General features: G+C 42.2%; 2 pseudogenes; both read right to left on the bottom strand.

Annotated features, from left to right (window-relative positions):
* Positions 1–680, bottom strand: LOC149251328 (BTB/POZ domain-containing protein At1g21780 pseudogene; annotated as a pseudogene).
* LOC149251327 (protein DETOXIFICATION 40-like) lies at positions 616–26664 on the bottom strand (annotated as a pseudogene).
* Between the last annotated feature and the right edge of the window lie 875 nt (positions 26665–27539).

The raw sequence follows: 27539 nt of genomic DNA, 5'->3' as shown, positions 1-27539 counted from the left end.
CTAATTTTTGTAATTAGCGACAGATCCATCAAATTTAGTATATCTGGAACCTTGGATTCCTTCATGGCCTCTGTCGAATTTATCAGCAGCCTTCAATAAAGCTATTCTATGGTTCCAAAAGTCCTCATGTTTGATACCTCCATAGATGTAGCTTAGAAGAGCCATACAAGCTTCCACAGATATGTCTTCAATATTAATTATCGATGATTCTATCTCTTTGAGATCATGCAAGAACATACTCTCAAAAACAGGGGATCGCGCTGCTAAAACAGCCCGATGTGCTCTAACACTACCATTAGCAGTATTAATAATTACATCCGTGTGAAGACCATCATCCAACATACGAGAAAGGCATTTTAATGCACCCTTAGTTGCTTGACACTGCATTATTCCTTCATTGGGCCATATTGAACAAGTTTCTCCACCATTCATGGTAGTAATTTTCAGGTCCAGGAACTCCACATCAATTATAGAACGTCCATGAAAGCTAGAATCTATAGGCCATACAAAATCCTCACTGCTGCGGAGCAACTTATCATAGACTGGTGATGTCCAAGGTCGTCGACTTACTCGTGTTCTTCTGCTGTGATGGATATCTTCGTTTCAAATTTAGCTTTGAAGATAGGTGTTATACACAGGTACAAAATACGCTTCGATCCTCCCAGCTTTCTTATTTCCATCACGGAGAGACTATATGGTCTGATCTCCAAGCCCGTAGATAGTCTGCAGCTTGCCTGGCCTGTTCATTCCAATTTGTATTCCATGTAGCATATAACAGAATTAGACTCTGTAGTGAAGTCCCAGCTATCATCCCAGACCAGATGCCAGTTATCCCTAATCCGAACTTGTAACATATGAGTATGCCTAGCGGCAATCCTCACCATATAACATGAAATTAAGTTCTCATTAGAAACATAGTACTATGAACCAGATCCTATAGCCACACCTGACAACACTGCCTGTATTCCATTAACAAGGATAGATGCAGTAAGAAATGGAACCAACTCTGAGACTCTTTCTGTGACAGTCGAGCTGCTTGTGAAGAGATAACCCAAGACATTTTTGCAAAGAAGAAAAACTATTGCAAAGAATATGCTGATTACTGAAGATGTAGTGACCGAAACAAAAACTGAAAAGCATGCAGCCTCAGCATTCCCAACACCAAGTTCATTGGAGACCCTTACGCTGCAAAGAGAATATTATGAACAGGAGGGAACATCTTATGGCAACATCGAAGCCAAGTGGTATCATCATCTCCAGAAGTATCATACTAATGCTTTGATAACCAATGTCGTGGAGCATCAGGATTAACTACCTTATGGAAAGTGGCATCTATATCAACTGCTGGATCATTCAATGTCCCAGCAAGAAAAACGAGGATCTGATAGTACCATATCTGCAGGAATACCATTATGGCTGAAAATATAGATAGTCTTAAGAATGATGGAAGTTGGCGGAATGCAATTAATTTGAAGCCCGTCCATGAAGCTTTGCATGAAGCAGAATGCATTATGTAAAGAAACTCAAGGATGGTCATAAGCCAGCACGATACATTGTGTGTCATGACAATACCAATGAGGCCTAGTTTTAGTTTGAAGGCAGTTATCCAACAGAATATAAGGTGCAAGATTAATACTCCTCCCGAGATCCAAACTATAGGTAAGACTAAACTCTGTGCATGTAAAAACTTCTGAGCAGATACATTTACTGCAAATGCAAACAGTTGGGGAAGCATCCATTTCAAGAGAAGTCTTGACTTAGCAGCAATGGCAGTTGTTTGGCCAAATAGTTTGAATATAGGTTCTGCAAAAAGGCATGAAATGGACAATAAAAACTCCTGGATCTCCAATACAACAACTACAGCTTCCTTGATAAAATGTGTCTCATCCAATATTATTCGATTCCATTTGACTGAATATAGAATAGAGGAGCTGTCCTCAAGCGGTGCGAATTGATTGCTGGCATTTGAAGAGCTGGAGAATTTGAAACATTTTGACAAATTACATATTCTAAAAAACACATTTAACAATCTCACATTGACTGACAAGACGGAGTCTAACACGAGGGACAACTTACGAAAAGGGACATGATGGAGTTTTATTTTTCATTTCTTTTTCAAACTCTCTAAACATGAATAATATGCCGAGTTATTCTTTCGTCGAACTCGTTAAAATTTTACGACGAAAGGCTTGTCACCATGACAACACCAAGTTTCTCCTTCCTAGGGCTCATAAAACTTACTAGGATGGATTCATTCGAAGAATTAACTTACATGACAAGCATATGCTATCCCCTTCAAGCTTGAGATAAAATAATTGGGGTAATTGCTAGAAATAGCGGGGGAAAATGAAGATGAGACATCATTTGTATAGGCAACATGTCACTCTTGAACATGACACTTTTTTGCTCTCTTGTTGGGTTTGGGATATCCTCACTTAGTAACTTGTTCCCCGGGTTTGGGTAATCTGTCTTGCCTCTCTTTTGACTATTCCACAATGTGATCATGACCTTTAGTCCCATGTTGAGTTGGATGTTGCCACACTCTAGATTTGTGTCGTCAATATGTTCAAGAGAAGTCCAATTTGCAGTTATTTACCTATACCTTGTTTGAGTCGTTGCTACAGTCCTGAATATTGTTCCACTTTATTCCTTGTTTCGTGTCGATGATGAGGGATTCATGATTTCCCTCCTTTGACAGGTCACTTCCTGCCAACTTCAATCATTATCCAAGAAGATGACTTAGGAACTCCCTTTCAATACCTTAGAGTTGGCATGCCTTAATGGTCAGTTCTTCGCATTCGACGATAGGTCTTCATCACCAACCTTCGATTGGGTGATTCCACGAGTGTTCAACGTCAACTTCATTATCACATTCATGGATTGTATTGTTGTACCTTAAGGGCCATTGTCATTATTGATGCTTTCTCTCATACCTGTTAACAATCCACATCATTGGCCGATAATCAGGTGGTTTTTTAGCATGTTCGACTTCAACACGTTTATTCGCATGATGGGATTCATACATTGAACGGGTCGGGATGGAGCACAAGACCCTGAGTATTGCCTGTTATGGCTCAGGTTTCATGGAGTTTTATGTTATTCATGAATGTACACATGTTTCTACTATACGGATGGCTATGACCATACCGCAAGACTTAATACTTATGTTGATCCTTGTTATCTCGATGGCTGTGCCCATACCATGGATCTCTTTATATAGTCTTCATCATCCAAATGGCTACGTCCATGCCATGGATTCATGTCTTAATCTCAAATATGTATATGTATATGAATCCTTTATTTGCAGGTATCCTGATAGTGTGCATGTTGGCTTGTTGGGGCCTAACCTAGGTTCAACGTAAATTAGCCAAACAAATCCCTATGCTACTGGCCCTTTCGGCATCATCCCATGGAGGGCAGACCAAAGTCTCACCCAAAGAAGTATTGGGAGATGCTGGAACCAATTTTCTGCACCCTGAGATGGTCGCGATGTCGGTTGATTCCTTCTATTCCTGCTCCCATGCAGATCTTTTAGTTTTAGGGCTCTTGCTATATAATCCCTTATTCCTCCCTTTGATACCTCCGTGGAATGGTATGGCTGACCTTCATGCAGCCCTAACCTTTGGTTTAGATATTTTCGCACTGCTAAGGCAGTGTATTGCACATATTGTCAAGTTATCTTAAGAATATTACTTATATTATTAGATAATCACAGCTAGCATTGTGTAAACATATATTCTTATTTGTGTTCAGTTATCTAATGTAATTACACACATTCGCGCATCACATAAGAATTATAAATGAAATTCATACACAACATGACAAGATGCATCAAACAGAACAAAGACACAGAATTTGTAGAATGCTTCTCTTTATTGATATCTTCAAGTGATTACAGACTCTATCCACCTTGCGCACACAACTACAGGGGTCCACGCACTCAGCTGTGGACTTCCACCCTAGGCCTCTATACACTTAGCTACAGAGCCTCTCCCTACACTACGACTTGAAACTTAGACTTCTTACTTCAGAGCTATGACTCTAAGACTTATCTCAACTACCTAGAGCTTACTTACTTAGCTCTTTTTATACAACCCCATGGCCCACGGACCATGGGTAGATCTTTTACAACCAACTTTACTTTACAAAAATAAGGGCATACAACCCTTTATGACTCATGACACCTTCGCTCTCCGGAACCACAAAATGCAGAGTCTTTACAAGTTTATTACAAAATTCGACCCAAAACATGGGCTTTTAGCCCCAAAATTGTCCTTGGGGGATCTTGTTCCTAACAAGCTCCCAACACAAACATCGTGACTCGCCCTCGAGTCACTCGGTAGGCATGGAGATCTTTGCGCGAAGCCCTTCCAGCTCAACTTGTATGACCACAACCTTAGCCGTGCACTGTGCGACTGCCTGCTTCGCGTCTTCGACCATCTGCTCAGTTAATACTCCTGAACTGTCGGTCTAAAGATTTTGCTGAGTGGCTTGGAGAGTCACAAGATTTCCTTCAGCAGAGCCTATTAGCCTGTAAGCCTTGTCCAACCAGGGCTTCAGTATTTCCTTTAGCACTGGTTCCTTGTACAGCACTGCATCCACCTGTTCTTTCAGCTGCTTGGCGTCTTGCAACTTTTCTAGTCTTTGTGTTAGCGTGACGGTTCATGCTGTGCCCTTGACCTCATCATAGCGCTGCTATAGCTCACGTGCTTCTGTTTCTAGATGCTGTATGTTGGGGTCCTCCTGCAAGCCTGTCAGGACCTCAAATGGCTGTTCAAAAAGTTGTGTGCAGTCTGCTATTGCACTGTCCACCGTCGCTACTACTTCTGTGACAACGGTCGCCCGCTTCTCCTTGAATTCTGGTGGAGTTGAAGGCTGGGTCTTCAACTGCAACTCTGTGATTTGCGTGTTCAAATCTAACTGAAACTTTGCCATCTCAGTGTGAGTGTCGCGGCAGTTCGCTAGAAAATTTCCGCAAAGGTAGTCCGACCAGTTGAACTAGACTTCGTCGGCGCATTGGGCTGCTAGCACGACGATAGGCGCTGACACCTCATCGGCGTGACACTTCCTCATCATTTTCCCTACTAAAATCTGCATAGCTACCTTTACAACAGGGTCATAGATGTTGGATATAGCATATCCGCGTTGCTTCTTCACCAACTTAAAATTTTCTTTCATGGACTCCATGAGGGTCTATTCACTACCTTTTTTGCCAAATATCATGGCCAGATTCTCTCCTATGTAAGACTATTGCATGATCGGTGGATCAACCTGTCCGTGATGGGTATTGGCTCCTCCAGCCACAGACACCCATCATGCACCAAGCATAGCAGCTGCTTGATGACCAATACTGTCATCGGGTGCGGTTGTAGTGCAACACCCAAGCAAGTTGAGAAACCCTGCCTTGTCTACTCCTCTGAGCCACCTCCGCTGCTCCAATGTGGTCATTCCAGTGTTTTTATTGATGATGCGGCACATCAGCTACTCGGTCGCTAGGTGTGGGAACTTCTTGTGATCAAATAAGTTCCAGTCCTCAAGTTTTAGCAGCGACACCTACGCCAAGTGCGGTCCTGCATACACAATCTCATCCGGAAACAAAGGGGTTTGTAGGGGGGTCTTGCTCTCATCGATGTCTTTTGGCACCTTGGTCTTGCCCTTGCGTGGAGGGACATACTCAGGAATCCGAGTAATAGGGTCAACACCTTGGGCTTCAACCTCCTCCACTTCAACTCCCACATCCTCATCATCCATTGGGATGTCTTCGATTTCTTCCTCTTCTGGCTCCAAATTTATGGCTTTGCCCTTCTCCTGTGTGGTGGGATTCATTGGGTTTCTTCTTAGATGCATGCACCAGTATTGCAGGCTGCTTGCCCTTCTTATCCTTCATGCTCTCCTTGGTTGGGGTCGGCTTTGGTCTCGACATCCTCGACAATTTAGGGACTTCTACTAATACTTCGACCACTTCTGGAGCAACTAATTCTGCCTCTATCTCCATTTTCGGCACCGACTCCTCTACTACTTCTTCGGTATCTATAGCTTCTGTAGGTGCCAACATAATGCTTTTCAACAGTGCTCACGATGTCTCTAGTAAGTTTGCAAATGCTGGAGTCACTTTTAAAGCCTCGAATAATTCTCGATTCATGTGTGCCTGAGAGCTCAACAACTTAATTCTCAAAATGCCAAGTGTTTTTTGCTGGGTAGCCACCTGTAGTTTATAGGGCATTTTGAATTCAAATCTGACCATTCCCCCCAAATTTGGTTCATTAATGCCAGATTGGAGGCAAATTTTCAAAGATTTGAGCCATAAATTTGTCTTAAATTTCGGCCGCCTGCTCCATTTGGCCATATTTCTATCGTCAAATCATGAACATTGACTTTGATGGTCACTTTTCGGCTGACCTACGTGATTTCTCCTTGGGTAGCGCACCTCCCTTCGCACTACCGCGAAGCCAATGACACTTCCTTGCTTCACACAATGCTCCAATCATGTAGCTCCCCAACCCAGGCAGTGTAGTTTATAGTCCCGCGCCTCCTTTTAGATGCCTAGAGTGCTAAGATTGTGCTACCTTCATCTAGTCACATGGATGTACCCCCGGTGTATGGCTTCAATCAACTGCCATTCACCTTTCCTGGGAAGGGATCTCCATTCAATTTGACTAGTTGTACCGCTCCTCTGTCGGTAATCTCCTTAATGACATAGGGCCCTAACCAGTGCATCCTGAATTTCCCTAGAAATTTATCAAACTTGCTGTCATATAACAAAACTAGGTCATTTACCTTAAAGGTGCATAGCTTAATGTGCCAATTATGCCATGATTTTTTGCGCTGCTTTTGGACTTGTTGGTGAAATCCAGCCAGAAATCTCTCTTACTCAAGCTCAGCCAGCTGCACGAGCCTCTCCTCTAGGGCTCTGCGATCTGTCATACTTGTGAGTGCCACTATGCACAAACTAGGCACAATATATTCCATAGGCATTACTGCTTCAACACCATAGACAAGCCTAAAGGGAGTTTGTCCAGTCAACTTCTTGCATGCTATCTGATAATCCCATTGTACTACAGGTATGTGTAGGTCCTAATCACTTCGCTGAGCGTTGCAAACCTTGGTTAGTGTGTTCCCAACAATTTATTGAATGCTTCCACCATCTCGTTAGCCTGTGGGTGATAAGGAGTGCTCTTCTAGTGATATACCTGAAATTCCTCTGTTAGCGCGCTGATCGTCTCATTCAGAAAGTGCATACCATGATCACTCATCAAAATATTCAGACACCCAAATCGCATTAGTGCATACTCAAAGAGGAACTTCGCAGCAGTCGCGATTATGCCTTCACCCAATGAGTTAAATACTCCGTTGTGGTGATAATGTACCTTGTTCCTTTTATCACCCCAAGAAACTCTCCTAGGTTGTAGCTCAGAGATGCTCGGGAACATACGAGTTCAACTTATTATTACAAATGGATGAATGGAGGGAATGATTGTTACAGGGAAAAGTGTCTATATAGAACTGCTCTATCCCACTAAGATGTGACAGCTGCCTTAGAAACAAACAGAGAAAAGCTACTTTCATTTTTCCTTTATGAATTATAGATAGAGAGGAACAGAAAGACCAACCTCGGTCTTGCGCTAATCTCCTGATTTGATTCCTCTCTTCTTTGATAGTCTTCAGCTACCTGCTCCCTTGCACACCTAGCTTCACAAAGTCCCTGTAAGATCACAGAAGCATAGCACTATACAAAGACATGGATCTATAATAATAAACAATCTAGGATCAGATGTAAATTGACCATACAAATGTAGCAAGCATCAATGACACAAAAGCATGGAGGAAAACTTGAATAGATTTTATTGATAAACAAGAAAAGAGCCAAGAGGAGTTACAACCTATTGTTCTGACCCAGCATCAACCTCCCAGCAAAGAAGCCCCTCTTCACCTCAAACAAAGCTTAGACCACCCAACAATTTGATGTTTGTCTCAAGAAACCAACAACAATTCCTTACAATATGCAAAATTCCAGCCTCTAACCTCTGGATCTCTGGGATGAGAGATCTATATATAGATATTTGCAGAGGTGTGAGTCAGCTCTAGGTTTTTGATTAGTGTCTTCTCTCTGATAGTTCTTGATGCCACTTGGAGATCTCATTGATCTCTTACTCATCCTTGGGTGATTATGAGAGGCAAGTGTCCCAGGAGAAGTTTCTGGAAGATTCCATGATCATCCACCACGCAAACTGTCTCCACCACTTGTCTTTTCTCGTCCATCGTACCCCACAGAAGGGCTTTTTGAAATGCAACGCACTTCCCATGTGTACAAGGTGCGATGCATCGCACCTTGGCCATGGAGCAAGTGAAATGATCCAGTTTTGACCAGTTCTGAGTAGTTTTTCATGGAGAACTTCTGAGAGAAGCTGTAATCAGTTGACCTTGTTCCTTTAGGGGTTAGAACAACACTTTTAGGGACTTAGGAGCCCTTGGTTTATGGACATTTCATGCTTGGGGTTGTAGTGCCCAAAAATTTCTATAACAGTTGCCCCCTAAAGCATGAGGTCGTTAATCTTTTGATGTCGGGTGAAATGCTTTATTATGAGGATTCGAAGTTCTTTCAATGCTGGGAGGAGACCTGTAATAAGATACAATACAATACATTATCTTCATAATATTTTCATGATCTAGCTGAGGCGGGCATTCCCATGCTCAGCTTTATAAATTCATTTTCATGTACATAGGACAGACAATCGTCTGAGTGTAGACTGATGATTCTGATAGAGCCATCATCCTTTTGATTGGATGATTATCTGTGCAGCAATGATGTACATTGAATGTCTTTATTTCCCTGAATATATATTGCAGCCCGGATGGATGAAACTAGATCCGGGGTCTTCAATCTCGTTTGATCTTCACTCAAAGTACAAGTCGATCCATGTGAAAGCTGTTCTGCAGTCGAACATGGAAAGACATTACTTGATTACCAGCCAATGATATAAGCTGTTAACAAGCGCGAGAGGAATCACCGATAATGATAATGACCCTCAAGGTACTACAGTACAATTCACGTGGTGTGAATAAAGGACTTGGCGTCGAACACCACGCAAAATCTTTCGGTCGAAGGTCATTGATGTAAACCTGTCACCGGAAGTGAGAAACTTGCCATTGAGACATGCAAGCTTCAAATTACTGAATGGGGTGTTCCTAGATCAACTTCTTGGATAATGAGCTGATGTCGACAAGAAGTGATCCGTCATAGGAGGGCCTTAATGAATCCCACATCAATGACACGGAACGGAGCAAATGATTTTAATGGAGGTGAAAACGATCTGGTGATATAAGGTTCAGGGTGGCGGTCATGAAAGAATGGAGTATAAATGTATTATAGTGGGTGAGACACAGGTGAATTCTCTGCATGACTTCTCTTGAACATATCGGCGACACTAACGTGATGGATTGGTAGCATTAACCCCAAATGTGGATGGTATGATGGGACCATGGTGATGTGACCGGTGAATGAAACAACCCAACCCGACTTGGATGTGGAGTGAAAGTGTCATGTTCAAGAGCGACTTGCTACCAACAAAGTTTCTTCAAGTTTTCTTCCCAATTTTTCCCCAGTCATTGCTGACTAGTACCTCTTTATTTTTGTCAAGCTTGAGGAGGATAACATATGCTTGTTCTATAATTTTCCCTTCGGGCAAAACCATCGCTATGTTTTTACGAGCCTAGAGATAGTGAAACTCGTTCTTGTCTATAGACAAGTTTGTCGCTATTAAATTTTAACGAGTTTAACGACAAAGATAACTTGGTCCTTTTCAATTTTAGAGAGTCTGAAAAGGAACGTAAAGGAAACTCCAAAATTCCTTTTTCGTCATCTAATCCCTTAAGTCCAAAAAAGCATAAAACAATACATAAGGGATGAATTTTGGATACTTTTAACGAGCCGAACAAAACAAGCGCTCGATCTTTTTGTGTAATAATCCCTCAGGTCCAAAAAGATTAAAATTTAGAGGAGAAATAGCACTTCCGGTCCCTTTAACGAGCTGGAGAGGCCAATGGCTCGGCAATATTTTCATATTTTACGAGTCAGTTGAAAAGAGCTTAAAGGAGACTCGTCTTTTGAGGAACAAGTGATAAAATTGGGTAAAAGCTGATTCCAGGTAAGGTTTGGAATTTTCCAATCACGACAGTGTTACAAGGATGGCTAGTGAGATCACTCTTCGCAGCTGTTCCTCAAAAAGGGGTAAACAATCAAATGGAGGTGAATGTTCGGCCAATACAGAGTGGAGGTGATGATGAGAACATGACCAAGGCTTTTAAAGGATGAAATACTACATTCACGATGGTTATTTACCGGGAAGTAGTTCATTTTTTAATGAGCTTAAATGCGGGGGGGAAACATTTGCTCATGGCTTATGTTTATTTTTTAACAAGCTTGAACTATGTGCTAAAACTGCTCGATGCGGGTTTATTTTTTAACGAGCTTGAACCCTGCAGTAACACTGCTCATGGCGGGTTTATTTTTTAACGAGCTTGAACCCTGCAATAACACTGCTCATGATTAGTTTGCATGCCCCCAGCATAATAACGCAAATCGAGGTGCATGCCCCCCAAGCTTCATTGCATTCAACTCAGTGGTTGGAATGAAGGTTTACCTTTGAGATTTGGAAAGGGGATTTGTTTCATTTTTTAATGAGGTCGACACGAGATAAGAACCATCCTCGAAATCCACCATATTTACAGTATTTGATATAAAATAAAAAACTGATGGATGATTAAGGTTGCTGGAATAATCTTCGTGGTAATCCGGAAGATGGGAGCGATTGTGGTAATCTTCCCATGGTGCCTCTCCTATCATCATTGAAGAGGTGCCATATTCCTTAGACCTATCTATCCAAACACTCGATGAGCATTGATTTGGGTTTGCCCCCCAGGCCAAGAAAATTGATTTCTACAATATTTCTAAAATGGCGATGATCCATGCTGACAAAATGTTTAGGAATCTTTCGAATCCATTAGATATAGAAGATTTCATATTGTAGGTTTCCACTGTGGCCACTTCCGCCAAATTACTCGGAGGCGGTAGGGCAAAAGTACCCATTAAGGCAGGGTCTTTTAGGAGCCCTACTCCAATATTTTGAAGCAAATGATTGCTTCCATGGATCATTGGAATGCTTCCCGTAACTTGTGAACTGTTGGGGAGAAATGTTTGTTGGTCGATGATTGTAATTCCTCCTTGGAAGGGAAATGCAATCTTCCTGAAGTAGGTCGACACAACTGCGGCCATGGCATATATCCAGGGCCTTCCCAGTAGGATGTTGTAATCGTGGTTTCCATCGATTACTTCAACATCAATTTCTACTATTTTTCCCCCCAGTTCAACTTGCAAGTTACTTAAAATCCCGTATGGAGTGTATGATCGTCCATCGAATGCTTTTAATGTCGTTGACGATCTTGACAAGGGTGGTGAGCCTAAATCTTTCCAGCAACTCATCGACATAATACATGTAGATGCCCCCTCATCAATAATTGTTCGATGAACAGTTTTGTTGAGGGCTTTCACTTGAATAAGGAAAGCTAGTTGAGCTGGTAACTGAGGGTCATATCCTTTATGATCAAAGGCCACAAGATTGGAATCCATTGGGTCAATCCAACCTATTGTTGATAATAGATCCTGCTTTTGGGAGGGGAAATTTTGCGGTACCTCAAGTGTTGACATAGCGGATGGCGATGGGGCTAGGTCCTCTACTATATTATAATTCTGTGCTACTTTGGCACGAGGATTAAATGTCGATTTGTGTACTACTCCCTTTGGCAGATTTATCATTGGCTCAGGAATGATGGGTGACACAACTTCGGTCAAAGTTGTTGTCAAACTACTAGGTTGTTCATTAGCCTTGTTATTCGACAGCTGTGGATTCCCGTAATCTTTATTCCTTGTCAAAGCATCATTTTGCTGCTTTGAGATAGACAACATAAGCACTTGGGATCGGGAAGCATTTTGATTAGCAACCAGTTTGGTCCCCGGGTTTGGAAACGGATCAGTCAATACTGCTGAGGATTTTGAACTCTTAAAGAGTTTCTTAACTTCAGCTGTATGTGGACAATCTCTCGTCCGATGATCCTCATCACATATATGACACCCTGTAGGGGGTTTCCTTTGCCCATAAGGGTTTGCAGAAGGTTTTTCAGGAGATGACTCATCCTGCTTCTTTTTTCTCCGTTTCTTTTTCTTCTTGCCCCCTGGTTGCTTCAGTTGTTTGCCCTTGTCGGTCGACACGACATTTACTTCCGAGGTAAGAAGTTCCTCATTTGCATTTTGAATAGAAATATTACGGGCCTTTTTAGATGTAGCCTTTGTCGATTTCGTGTCTGTTGCGCCAATCACGCCATCTCCGACATGAGAGTCATTGTTTGATTTAGGAGGAGGTGGAACGGAAAATTCTGGTCTGGGAGCGTCAGGGATTCTATCATAGAGCATGCCAGACTGAGTATAAATCAAGTCTAAATATTGCGCACGAGCAATAACTTTCTCTTCAGTGACGACTCCTCCCTTTGCCACATCTTCTGTAATGGAAGGTAATAATGACTTAATAAACCATTCAGCTAAAAGCTGATTAGGAACATACGTTTTTACCATTCTACGACGACATCACCACTCATGTATATGATCAGATATGTGAGTGGCTGTTGTTTGTTTGAAATTGGTAAGAAGTTCCGTTCCCATTTCGTACCTTATCGGTAACTGAAAATGGGTTGAAAAGGTTGTGGCTAGGGTACTGAAGTTGTCAAACAAAGCTCTGGGAAATTCGTTATACCATTTTGCTGCTGGACCAGTTAACGTCCTCTGAAAAAGGCGAAGCCTAATCGAATCATTGTTTAGGGTGTTTGATGAACACCACAGATGAAAGGTCATCACATGATTCGACAGATCTTCACCCGGATTTCCATTAAATTTAGGAATATCTGACGAAAGTTTATGCGGAATCGCTGGCCACCAAGGGGCATAAGCAATTGGATCATTCGTCAGCCGGTTAAGATCTGGTAATTCTAGAGTTGCTACAAAGGGCAACTATTGATTCAGGTTAGGCGAAGCATACCCAGGATAATATGGAATCGCCTGAGCAGTGGGTCTTTTCATACCAGCATAATGTATTTGATGCTGGCAACTTTGACAAGGTTGATGGGCATAACCATTATAATATGGTTGTTGATAACCGCTTTGGAAATGCGGTTGCCCATTACTTAGAAAGACTTGTTGCTCAGGTCCTTGATATGATTGTTGGAATGGTGGTTGTTGAGGTTGAACTAGTCCTGGTTGTTGGACCATTGGCTGTTGTCCAATACTGGATGATTGACCAAGATGAGGAGTCATAGTATTTGTTTGAGCCTGAGTCGCTCCAGATAAGGAGGCACTAACTTGAGGTTGTGATTGAGTCATTGAGACAAGAGGTTGTTGTATTGCAACCTGAGAAACTTGGGGTTGACATACAACAGGTAACGCTTGTACTTGCGATGCAGTCACCATAGCAGGTATAGTGGGAATATTCGACACAGGGTGGACTGGTTGCATTGAATATACAACCCTTGGTTGCTGAGGCAGTATTGGTACCCAACCGCTGGATGTAATTCCAGTTTGACCTGAACTTTGTTTTAAAATCTCATATGGTTGTTCTCCGGGAGGGAACAATGAAAAGACATACTGCCCTCCATATGGTGGCAATCCAGTACTTAAAGGGTAGATTGGCCTTTGAAGAGACATTGGATCAATTTGTTGAGTTTCAACATAAGAAATACCGGATGATAATCCGGATGAAGAAATAGGAACTGACCATGTTGTCGAAACAGTCCCTGATTGGACTCTGGCTTGTTGTTGATAACTTGCCGGGACAGATGGTATATCGGCGAACATCGTTGGAGTAGCAGCAGGAGGCTCTACCACTGCTGCGTCAGATGACACAACCCTGGATGTCGACGGTTGTTCAGACATATCTAGCCTATCCAAAAGATTTCCTAACGATTCTACAAGAACTTGCGATGAAGGGAGACTAACTTCTAATACCAACGATGGAACAGTGATGTTATTCCAATTAAAATAAATTTTAGACGCTTCGACACAACTTGTTTTTTCAATTTTTAAGAGTCGAGAAAAAACAAAAGATGACTCTAGTCGTCTTCGATTTTTAATGAGCCTGAAGTGACAAGTGCTCAGATGGACCTTTTCTGTTAAGGAGTCTGAAAAGGAACGAAAGGGACTGCTCTGGAAATCTAGGTAGAGGGATTAGCAAACCAATCACAAAACTGCAGAATACTTTTTACGGTACGGCAGTCAATCTTCCCGAATGCTGTGTTCAGTGCATTGCGATCGATAGGGCGGCAGACACGGCTTCCTATGGATAAAGGATTAAGCCTATTGGGGTCTCCCAAAATATACTCGATGGTACATGGGAGCACAAGTCCGTACTGGCACTTATCGTCTCAAAGTGGAGGATCACCCAACCATCAGTGAGAACAACAGTTACCAGGCTTTACGACGCCGGAATACGTCTCTAGCCTAGACTTCTAAATGTTGTGCGTTAAGTTCCAAAGCGTTGTTAGATTCATTGAATTTATTTTAAGTTGATCTTGTTTATGAAGTTTTCCTTTCAGGTTCACCGCGAGATGTAGATGTAATTACTAAAATGCAATCTAAGATGATAAACAAACTTTTTATCTTCTTTGTGCAATGAAAATCCTAGCTACTAAGGAAAGAAAGACAGAATCTTTTCACAAAGAGCAAAGAGCACACTCTAAATGCACTTCCCTAAATCAAGCCAATCAGACTGTCTATATGCAAATGCACATGCATGTATTTGTTTTCGACTTTCTTATTATATGAATGCTAAAAAGAAAGTTGATGCACAAATCTGAATTTCTTTTCCAGCGACAAATATCAACAAGTTTCTTTTCGAAATAAAAAATGGAGACAATCACAACACCTTACGATTTTGAAATGAATACTTGTTCTTGACACTAGAAAATTACAAATTCAGACCAAAAACAACAGTAACAGGATAATCGACCATCAACAGCAATCAAACTCTTTCCTACGATTGAAATCGACACTTGCGACAGTTTCAAATCAAAGGACGACAATACGATTACGCTATTTTTGTAAAGGAGGACTGTAAATGACTCAACAAACACACAAAAAAATCTACAGTTCTTTTGTACAAAGGAGGTGGAATAACAGCAAGGAAAAGGGGTTTCAAACAGACATATACTGATCACAGGCAGCACAATTCAAGAATAGAACTGGAAAGAATGAACCACAAAAACCACAACTGCACAGAGCTAGTCTGATCAGCTCACCTGTAACACAGAGAATCTGAAATGTAGCGCAGGTTGTCCACTCGGGAAGTGCGCTGAAATTTAGAATCTCTGAACAGTACCTGCGCTGGGCCAGAAACGAGACTCTGTTCGAGTTCCGGGTCACAGTTTGCAGTTCAGTTCTTGGGTTTTGGCTGAGCAAAAAGCAATCAGTAATGCAACAATCAGGGTTAGATCTAAGGAGGATCTAAGAGCTATCACAAGGGCAATTAGATAGTTTGTGAATTAGTTGTTTAAATCATAAACAGATCCCGTAGATGGATTGAAGTAGCAGTTGCCTACTTTGCATTTGTTCTGGCAAATGCAGTTCGAATGCTACTTATAAGTTTATGAAACAAACAACAAAGAATGATAAACAAATAAACTAATTAGCTCCCCAGCGGAGTCGCCATTTTGTTACAGGGAAAAGTGTCTATATAGAACTGCTCTATCCCACTAAGGTGTGACAGCTGCCTTAGAAAAAAACAGAGAAAAGATACTTTTGTTTTTCCTTTATGAATTATAGATAGAGAGGAACAGAAAGACCAACCTCAGTCTTGCGCTAATATCCTGATTTGATTCCTCTCTTCTTTGATAGTCTTCAGCTACCTGCTCCCTTGCACGCACAGCTTCACAAAGTACCTGTAAGATCACAGAAGCATAGCACTATACAAAGACATGGATCTATAATCATAAACAATCTAGGATCAGATGTAAATTGACCATACAAATGTAGCAAGCATCAATGACACAAAAGCATGGAGGAAAACTTGAATAGCTTTTATTGATAAACAAGAAAAGAGCCAAGAGGAGTTACAACCAGTTGTTCTGATCCAGCATCAACCTCCCAGCAAAGAAGCCCCTCTTCACCTCAAACAAAGCTTAGACCACCCAACAATCTAATGTTTGTCTCAAGAAACCAACAACAATTCCTTACAATATGCAAAATTCCAGCCTCTAACCTCTGGATCTTTGGGATGAGAGATCTATATATAGATATTTGCAGAGGTGTGAGTCAGCTCTGGGTTTTTGATTAGTGTCTTCTCTCTGATAGTTCTTGATGCCACTTGGAGATCTCATTGATCTCTTACTCATCCTTGGGCGATTCTGAGAGGCAAGTGTCCCAGGAGAAGTTTCTGGAAGATTCCATGATCATCCACCTCGCAAACTGTCTCCGCCACTTGTCTTTTCTCGTCCATTGCACCCCACAGAAGGGATTTTTGAAATGAAACACACTTCTCGTGTGTACAAGGTGTGATGCATCGCACCCTGGCCATGGAGCAAGTGAAATGATCTAGTTTTGACCAGTTCTGAGTAGTTTTTCATGGAGAACTTCTGGGAGAAGCTGTAATCAGTTGACCTTGTTCCTTTAGGGGTTAGAACAACACTTTTATGGACTTAGGAGCCCTTGGTTTATGGACATTTCATGCTTGGGGTTGTAGTGCCCAAAAATGTCTATAACAATGATGCTTGTTCAAGCCAGATAACCACTTCTACTTTGCTTAACTCCAAACATGCGTGAACACCCCCAGACTACAAGGCTTTAGACCACCAATTACTCACATTTTAAGGGTTGGGTGAATATGGAGAATACTGACCACACCAACAAATGCACAAGACCATGTGATGGCTGGCTGCAACCAGTAAAGAAGTCTACAAATCTATTTCCCTATGCATAGACAGGATGACAGCTCTCTGGCACTAGGTGAAAAGAAACCTGAATGGCTCAATCATTGATACATACAAGAATTTAACATAGAGATAGGATGACAACTTCTCTAATGCTAAACATCAAGAGCTCAGAAATACAACATATCAGGCACGACTTAGAATAGAAGAACGATGAAAAGTGAGCAATTAACAGCAAAAGAAGCTTGTATTAGCTGAAAATGAAGACGAGACGCTGCGAGTATCAAAATAGTTACAGTCTCCAAAAGTTGAACCTTACATCAAAACATCAACCATCAACCCTCTTTACATCTTGTTTTGGGGTATATATAGAATTTCATTACAAAGGCACTTGGCCATTTTAGGTATGGAGGGGTCATAACTGACCACCAACCGCATTTAGTTACCTGATGGAGCTTCTGAGTGTGTTTACTTGTCTCTATGAGTGAATTTGATCTCCTCGGGTGCTCTGCTGTCCTCTCAGGCGGCTGGAGTGTCCTTATCCATTAAGTTCCATAATTGCTAAATGCAGCTACATACTCATACTCGGTCCTTTTCCTTCTTGGCCATACTGCCTGTTGAATGTGGCTGTTGCGGAGCAATTGCTACTGGTACTGGTGAGCCAGTTGCCTTTGTCCTTCGGGTGCATGGAACAGTTAGGGGGTGTAGACTGAGAGACGAATGGATGGACTGGATGAATGAGGAAGGTCATCCATCAGATTGAGAGGATGGACGACGGGGATGGCTTAGCGGAGGGTATCAGGAGAGATGAGAGCGGAGCGATTGTGGGATATTGGATCTCAGGCGGATAGATCTAACAGTGATTGGGCGGTGAAGGTGCGTGGCGGTTATTGGGCGGGAACATGGGACCGGGTGGTAAGTGGTATTGCTCGCGCAATCTTAGGACGTTGGGTGGTAAAAGGGGAATGGTGTGGATTCCACTCAGAGTGTGACGTGTGGCGGCGGAGGAGAGAGGAAACCACTCTCCATCGCACGTTAACGTGCCGTTACTTTGTGGTCACGGTTAGAGTGACTGCCATTGGATCTTTGGCAGAGATGATCAGGCGGTGGGGGAGCGGTTGCGCAAGTCACTACTAGATGCGACAAGGGCCGTCAGATCAGTGGGAGAAGTCAACGGTAAAAGTTCCGGGCAATGATTTTATGAGGGTGCTAAGTCGTATGAGCACAGTTTCATGGGGTTTTGGGCTTTGCGTTTGGGGTTGACCACAAAAAGGGGGTTCGTTGGATTTTTAGAAGGGAAACAGAGGAGATGAAGATAATGGAGGGTAAGCGGGGCAAGAGAAAAAGGGAAAATGACCGCTGTGTGCCTCTTTTGAGCATGATTAATCTCTCTGAGCTAGTCCCTGTCCTTCAAAAACCAAAGTTATGAGGCAGAGCTAACACTGGCTCCTTCTGGGGATGAGATCCTCCCTGTGAGGTCTGAAGAACTTCAGATCAACGCCTTTCCTGTCAAAACCAGATGAGCAAAAATTTCCTAGTGTTCCATTGGGCATGGAGTCTAATTTAGCCTACACTAAAACTGATAAAACAACATATTTACAAATTTAAGGCCTAAAAGCCTCAAACAACATAAACTTTCAAAAAACGGCCATTAACCGGGCCATCAAAAATTGTCTCCCCTTCCATACTTTGCAGTATGAAAGTATTGTTCCCTTGGTTCTGAGAAATGATAAAAGGCCCTGTCCATGAAGCATCAAACTTCCCATGGTTGCCTTTCTTCTCTTTCATGGCATCCCACTTAAGAACCAAGTCTCCAGCCTAAAAACTGTTTGTCTTTTCCCTTCTGTCAAAAGCTTCCTTCATTCTCTTTTGATGTGCTGTAGACCTTTCAACCAGATGTTCTCTGATTTGATGTACCTCTGCTAAATCAGTGATACTTTTTGCCATGTCCTCTTCCTCCTCCCACTTTTCTTGCAAGATCTTCACCACAGGGAGGGTTAACTGAATTGGGAATACAACCTCAGTTCCATATACCAGCTTGAAAGGAGAATTCCCTTGTGGATTTCTTGGTGGTCACTCTGTTAGTCCAAAATGCATACTTGAGCTTAGAATCCCAATTATTTTTGTTGTCTTCCAACTGTTTTTTAATTATCCTTATCAGATTCTTGTTGGAAGACTCTGCCAGGCCATTGCCTTGAGGGTAGTATGAGGTGGAATGAACCAGTTTAATGCCCACTGAGTTGCACATGGCCACCAATTATTTTGCCCTGAAGGCTGCTGCATTGTCTGTAACCAGTTTATGTGGACAACCAAACCTAGTAAAGATATTCTCTGATAAGAACTTCATGGCCACATGGTGATCAGCCTTTCTGGTAGGGATGGCCTCAATCCATTTAGTGAAGTAATCTGTGGCTACTAAGATCCATCTGTGCTGGCCACTAGAATGTGGATTGATTTCTCCAATGAAATCCAAACCCCACTGCTGAAAAGGGCCACTAGCATGTATGGGTTTTAAGGGCAAGGACTTCAATTGCTATTTCCCTTCAAATCTTTGACACCTGTCACAAGATTTAACAAATGAAAAGACATCAGAAAATAAGGTGGGCCAATAGTACCTAGCTCTGAGGATCTTGTGAGCTGTAGTTTTCCAATAATGATGTCCTCCACATAAACTAGAATGAAACTACTGCATCACTTCCACAGACTGTTCTTTGTCTAGACACCTCAAAAGAATCCCAGAGGGGGGACTCCAGTAGAGAAAATTTTCATGAATGCAGTATCTAGCTGCCCTGAGCTTAACAATTCTAGCTTGGCCTGGACCAAGGCTTGGAGGAACTTCTAGCTTCAACAAGTATTGAGCTATTGTAGAGTACCAATCACAAGAAGCTAGATTCTCTGCCAATGACTAATCTTTCCCTGGTTCAACTGTTTCTTCTGCTGCCTGACTATCTTCTGAATTTATGCTTATCAAATTCATATCTAACATTCTGCAATTTTCTTCAGCCATTAGTCTAGCAAGGCCCTGACCTCTAACAAGCTTGGTGGGCTTCAGTTCTATGTTAAATTCAATAAGATTTGCAATCCATTTAGCCCTTCTTCCATCAGCATCAGGCTGCGTTAGGACATCTTTAACTGAAGCAGAGGGCACATATGCAATTACCTTGGAGTGCAGAATGTAAATTCTGAAAGCTTTCAAATATTTTATAAGAGCATATGCATGTTTCTCGATGATATCATACCTTAGCTCGACATCCCTTAAGGTTTTACTGAAAAATGCCACTAGATGTTCTGAGCCTTCCTCATCTGCTTGCATCAAAACTACTACGAGGGTGTCATCAGAGGCAAATGAAAATATATGGAGCTCCTTGCTGTAATCTGGGATGATTAAAGTAGGAGCTTCCATAATAGCCCTTTTGATGGATTCAAAAGATTTTCTTGCTGCATCGGTTCATCTGATTTCTGACCCCTTTTTCAACATGGAGGTAATGTGTTTCACAAGCTCTGCAAAATTTGGGATAAATCTCCTTACAAAATTTATCTTGCCCAGAAAGGACTGGATATCCTTCTTTGATCTCGGGACAGACAAGGTTTGTATTTCTCTTACTCTTTCTGGGTCAATCTGGACACCTGCAATAGAAACAACATGTCCGAACAACTTGCCTTCTTCTAAAGCAAACTGTGACTTTTTAGGATTGACTGAAATCCAAAACCTTCTGCACTTCAAGAACACTTTCTTCAAATGTTGCAAATGATCATGATGGCTGCTGTAGTACACTGTTATATCATCAAGGTAAACAAGGACAAACTTATCCTTCTCTCCTACAAATGCTATATCCACAGCTCTCTGAAAGGTGGCTCCAACATTCATCAACCCAAAAGGCATCTTTGAATACATAAAAATGCCCTAAGGAGTGGTGAAGGTAGTCTTCTCTTGATCATCTGGATGTACAAAAACCTGTTTATATCCTGAAAATCCATCCAGGAAAGACATCACTTTGGCTCCTGAGACCTTTTGCAGCAAATGCTCCATCTTGGGTAGAGGATAATTGTCTTTCTTAGAGCATTTGTTTAAGTTTCTGAAATCGACGCAAAGCCTGATTTCTCCACTTTTCTTCTTCACCACCACCATGTTGGCTACCCATTTTGAATATCTGAGAGGGACTATGATTTTGGTAGCCAGTAACTTTTTGATTTCCTTTTCAATCAGCAGGAGGAGAAAAGGATTTATTGGCCTCTGTTTCTGCTTGAAAGGAATGGTGTCTTTTTCTAAAGGGATTTTATGCTGGATGATATTTTTTTCATATGTTTTTAGGTCACTATAATCCCAGGAAAAAACATCAGCAAATTGCTCCATTAAATTGCAGTACTCAGAACTTTGGGCAGCAAACAAATGGGTGGACAAATTTATATGCCTTGGACTTTCTGGACTACCTATATTATGCCTATGGACTGCAAATTGGTCTTCTTTTTGGGTAGCCTTGTAGGGCACATCATTCTGGTCAAACAACTTTTTTAAGGGAACTAGACCTTTAGGTATCTGATTGCTGCGCAGTTGGACAATGCTATCTTTGCTAATTTTGTTTCTAAGATAGGGCTGAGGGCTTTCCTCCAAGGCTTCATTCTCTTGGTCAATTTGCATTTCTGAGAATTCATCAATGACTTGAAGAATCCTATTTACCTCATCTTCATCCTCGAAAACTTTCCAATGCTAGACATTATGAGGAAAAGATGGTCTATATTTCATTTGAACTTCATAAACTAGTCTGGGAGGCATGGGAGGGATAAACATGCTAGCAGACATAGCAAGGGAATCAACAAGCTGATTTCTGACTCTAGGGATATATGAGATACAAAAACTATCAAAAGAATCTTTGAGTCTCCATACCTCATCTCTATATGCTTTTAGCCTTGGGTGCTTTGCTTGGAATGTTTTGTTTACTTGCTGAATGATAAGATCAACATCTCCAAACACCTTTATGTTTATGATTTCTCTCTCTTTAGCTGCGTTAAGGCCCAATATTAGAGCCTCATACTCTGCTATATTGTTGGTGACTTGGAAAGCCAACTTAAATGACAGATGTATGCTTTCTTGTTCTGGAGATATTAGCACCACCCCTGCTCCTGCACTTTCCCTTGAACATGCTCCATCAAAGAACATTTCCCAAACCTGACTTCCTTGCTCTCCCTCGGCCTGATTCACTGGTTTCTTGAGATGCAATGAGGCCTTCTGGGATTCTTCAATTTGGAGGATACATGCTCCAAAATCAGTTTCCACAACATAAATGGTATGATTAGAAGGATTCTTCTCATCACTAATGATATAGGCTAGCTGTGCTTCTCTGTACAATCTCCTGCTTTCCCCTCCAAAAACTGGGACAGTGGCATAAGATAAATCATTTTTTAATGTCCCACCTAGTCTCTTAATCCACCATCTGGATAGTAGCATGCCAAACTTAGGAGGGAAATCTGCTACCACAATGTCCATCATCATGCTCTTCATGGGCAACTGAGTGAGGGTAATGGCTAGGTCTTTGATTAATCCTAGGCATTTTACCTTTCTTGAATCAAATGAGAATAAGTCATGATATGGTCTAGTGATATCAAGGCCTAACTCTTCCATGACAACTTTAGGCATCAAATTGTGGCTGGCCCCTGTGTCTAGCAGGCATATATGGAGGGTTTTATCATGAATGGTCAAGGAGATAGAACGATGGGGAGATATTATCAACATGTTCGATCATTGGGCTAAGCATAACTGCAGGCTTATCATCTTGCAAATTGACATAGTCAGTAGAGGCTGGTGAGGCTTTTAGCTCAAGAGCATCAAGGATAGGCTCTCTAAAAACTTCACTCTTTACAAGTTCTATCAGAGGCACAAATATTTTTAACTTTTAGACTTCTGATTCAAAGCCGAAAGGGGAAGGAGACTTATCAGGACCTCTTACCTCTTGAGCTGGTGCTTTGAGGATTACTGAATCAGCTGCTGGCTTCTTTTGTCGGATATTCTATTGCTCTGTCGGGACAACAAATCTTTTGGCAGGGTTCTCCTTGACATTGTTTGCTTTTGACCTCAAATTATATCTTTCCTGTTCACCAGTCTATAGAACAACCTTTCTGTCCCACTCTTGACTGGTTTGTTCTTGGAGTAATGATTCTTCATAGGCAGCCAATGTCAAGAAAGCAACACTGCCCTTATCTTCCATGCAATGAATTTCATCCTCTTCTTCAAACTGCTCCTCTTCCATGACTATGTTCTGGAAGGGAGCCTTCACTCTTTGCTATTCATTTGATTCTCTACCCTTCTGAATGATCTGCAATTTCTCATTTGCTCTTTTGAATAAATTTGGGTTTCTTGGAGCAAATGTGTTTGGAAGCCTTGCTTTTCCAGAGCTCTGCTCAACCTTTAGCTTAGATATCTCAGCAGCCAATGACTCTATCATTTTAGTCATTTTGTCTAACTTAGGTGTTGAAGATGAAGCAGAGGAAGAAGAAGCCTCACCTCTCTACCTCCTTCTATTAGCATGACTTTTGAGCTTTTCTGTAGCCATGATATTCGATTCCACCTCTAAAGCTACATCCTGCATTTTAGCTAGAGTGGCACATCTTCTTTCTCTCAAAAGTAGGCAAAAATTAGAGTCAAAAGCATTGGCATAGGTGAGTTTGGTAGTGGTGGGGGTAGGCTTTACTTTAGCTGGTATCTTACTATACATGTGGTTAAATCTTTTATTAAAATCAGGCAATGATTCCCCACTCTCCCTCTTGAGGTTTCCAAACGTTTTATGGTAATAGAGCAGGTCTTTCTTGTCTCCCCAATGCTTCAAGAATACATCATCTAAGGCTTCAATGTCTACTATGGACCTAGGGGGCAATTCTCTGAACCACTTTCTATCCTCTCCATCGAGGCTTTGAACAGACACTCTCATCCACACATCATCCTCACTGATATCTAGGTTATCAGCATAACTATAAAAAGATTCAAGGTGTTCTTCAGCTGTTACTCCCTCTGTACCAGTGAACTTGGGCATATATTTCTAGTACTCTCCAGTAGGCATGGAATTCAAAGGAACAAGCAAGGCCAGGGGTCCATACCTAGCAGCTATGATTCTTTCCATCTTTATGGGTGCTTGCTAGACTACCATGACTGGGGCAGGTGGAAGGATATTGGCAATTTGAACAGTAGGGAGTAGTGAAATGGATGACAGAGACAAAGGAATATGATGGAAAGTATGGGAGGCTTTCTTTGGACCGAGATCCAAATGGGAACTGGATGAACAAGGAGCTTTATGAATCTATGAAAGTATTTCTTCACTAACAATGTTAGGCTCTATATCTTCAAACTATATATTCTCAGCTATAATATTCTCTTGCAAAGATACATAAGATTTCTTAGGCTTACCTGATCCTGATGCTCCTTTCTGTGATGTTTTCCTTTGCTTAGCAATCTTCTCAGGGTCAGGCACGGGTGAGCTAGTGATTTCTGAGGATTTCTCCGGGTATGCTCACAAAATGAGCCAAAATTGTAATGTGGAGTTGCCACTAGGTTGGTCCTCCAGTAGAGTCGCCAGATAGATGATTACAACTAGAAATGTGTCCAAAATTTTTCTATCATCAAAGCTGGAACTGTGTCATTCTCCCAGGGAAGCTGAGCTTCAATCTCCTCTCCCCGGAAATGACACCAATTAAAGTTATCACCCTAAGAAACTCTCCTAGGTTGTAGCTCGGAGATGCTCGAGAACATACGAGTTCAACTTATTGTTGCAAATGGATGAATGAAGGGAATGATGCTTGTCCAAGCATGATAACCACTTCTACTTTGCTTAACTCTAGACATGCATGAACACCCCCAGACTACAAGGCTTTAGACCACCAATTACTCACATTTTAAGGGTTGGGTGAATATGGAGAATATTGACCACACCAGCAGATGCACAAGACCATGTGATGGCCGGCTGAAACCAGTAAAGAAGTATGCAAATCTAATTCCCTATGCACAGACAGGATGACAGCTCTCTGGCACTAGGTGAAAAGAAACCTGAATGGCTCAATCACTGATACATACAAGACTTTAACACAGAGATAGGATGACAACTTCTCTAATGCTAAACATCAAGAGCTTAGAAATACAACATATCGGGCACATATTAGAACAAAAGAAGGATGAAAAGTGAGCAATTAACAACAAAAGAAGCTTGTATTAGCTGAAAATGAAGATGAGATGCTGCGAGTATTAAAATAGTTACAGTCTCTAGAAGTTTAACCTTACATCAAAACATCAACAATCAAACCTCCTTACATCTTGTTTTGGGGTATATATAGAATTTCATTACAAAGGCACCTGGCCATTTTAGGTATGGAGGGGTCATAACTGACCACCAACTGCATTTAGTTGCTTGATGGAGCTTCTGAGTGCATTTACTTGTCTCTGTGAGTGAATTTTATCTCCTCGGGTGCTCTATTGTCCTCTCAGGTGACTGGAGTGTCCTTATCCATTAAGTTCCATAACTACTAAATGCAGCTACATACTCATACTCAGTCCTTTTCCTTCTTGGCCATACTGCCTGTTGAATGCGGTTGTTGTAGAGCAATTGCTACTGTTACTGGTGAGCCGGTCTCCCTTTTCCTTTGGGTGCATGGAACGGTCAGGGGGTGTAGATTGAGTGGCGAATGGATGGATTGGATGAAGGAGTAAGATCAGCCATCGGATCGAGAGGATGGATGGCGGGGACGGCTTAGCGGAGGGTCTTGGGAGATATGAGAGGGGAGTGATAGTGGGCTGTTGGATCTCGGGCGGATAGATCCAACGGTGATCGGGTGGCAAGGCGCGTGGCGGTTATCGGGCGGGAACATGGGACCAGGCAGTAAGCGGTATTGCTCGCACCGGCTTAGGACATTGGGTGGTAAAATGGGAATGGTGTGTGATTCCACTCGGAGTGTGACGTGTGGTGGTGGAGGAGAGAGGAAACCACTCTCCATCGCGCGTTAACGTGCCATTACTTTGTGGTCGTGGGGAGAGCGACTGCCGTTGGATCTTCGACAGAGATGATCGGGCGGTGGGGGAGCGATTGCGCAAGTCGCTGTGCTGGATGTGACAAGGGCCGTCAGATCAGTGGGAGAAGTCAACGGTAAAAGTTCCGGGCAATGGGTTTATGAGGGTGACAAGTAGTATGAGCACAGTTTCACGGGGTTTTGGGCTTTGTGTTTGGGGTTGACCACAAAAAGGGGGTTCGTTGGATTTTTAGAAGGGAAACGGAGGAGATGAAGTTAATGGAGGGTAAGTGGGGCAAGAGAAAAAGGGAAAATGACCACTGTGTGCCTATTTTGGGCGTTCTGTCCGAGCTAGTCCATGTCCTTCAAAAACCAAAGTTATGAGGCAGATCTAACAACTCCCGTCTTTCCTTGGGCCTAAATAGGTCCCACAAAATCTATTGCCCATTTCTCAAAGGGTTGTAATGTCATTTGTGGAATCAGAGGAATATCATCCCTTTGTGATGGCCTGCCAATCCTTTGAGACACATCACACAACTTGCAATACACTTTTGAATCCTAATGGAGGGTTGGCCACCACAACCTTGCACGTATAATATTCTGCACGATGGATCTCCCTACATAATTTCCTCCCACGGCACCTCCATGAGCGTCCGCGAGGATGCTGCTTCTTTCAAACTTTGGTACATACTGTTGCAATATCTCATTAGACCCCATTTTGTATAGATGCCCAGCAATAACAGAAAAATCTGCCGCGCGCACCACTGAATCCTTCTTCTGCTGGATGGTGTATCCCTCTAGGGTAGTTCATATCGTTAGGAAGTGTATGATATCCTCAAAATGACCATCCGCGATGCCCACTGCAAATAGCTATGCGTCAGACAGTCCCTCCTCCAAATTAGTGGGCCCTTCCCCTATTTCAATGCGTGACAGATGGTTTGGTCCTGCATTTAGTCGTCCAGGATTCACAATAACCTAAAAATCATATTCCTGGAACAATAATAGCCACCTGCAGATTCTCCCACCCAACATAGGCTTATTGACCAGGTACTTCAGTGCAGAGTGATCCATATACGTCTTCAAATTTCCTCCCAGCAAGTAGTGTTTGAACTTTTGGAGCGCATTTACCATAGCTAACCCTTCGCGCTCGGTGGTGGAATAGTTCTTCTTCGCCTTGGATAACCTTCTGCTTGTAAACACGATAGGATGGTCCAAGTCTCCTCCACCAGCCTGTGTCAGTACTGCTCCCAATGCTATACATGACACGTCAACATGTACATGAAACTCCTTCTTCCAATCTGGGAAGGCTAAGATCAGTGCGGTGTCCATATTTTCTTTCAATACATCCAAGCTCTTCTTACAGTTCTCATTCTAGCAGAATGTGACATCCTTCTTCAACAAATTCTCCATAGGCACGGTGATCTAGGCATAGCCTTTGATAAACTTTCTATAATATCTTATCTGTCCTAGGGTAGCACGCAACTGTTTCACACTCCTTTGCGCCTCCAAGTTTTGTATCACCACAATCTTCACGGGATCTACCATCCGTCCCTGTTTGCAAACCACATGACCCAGCAGGGTCCCAAAAGGAA

Source organism: Pinus tabuliformis, chromosome 7 (genome assembly GCF_031772625.1).
Source record: "Pinus tabuliformis cultivar Carrire ecotype Pingquan chromosome 7, CPIR1, whole genome shotgun sequence".
Classification (NCBI taxonomy): Eukaryota; Viridiplantae; Streptophyta; class Pinopsida; order Pinales; family Pinaceae; genus Pinus; species Pinus tabuliformis.
Note: the sequence above shows the minus strand (reverse complement) of the source record. Positions and strands in the feature narration are given on the sequence as shown.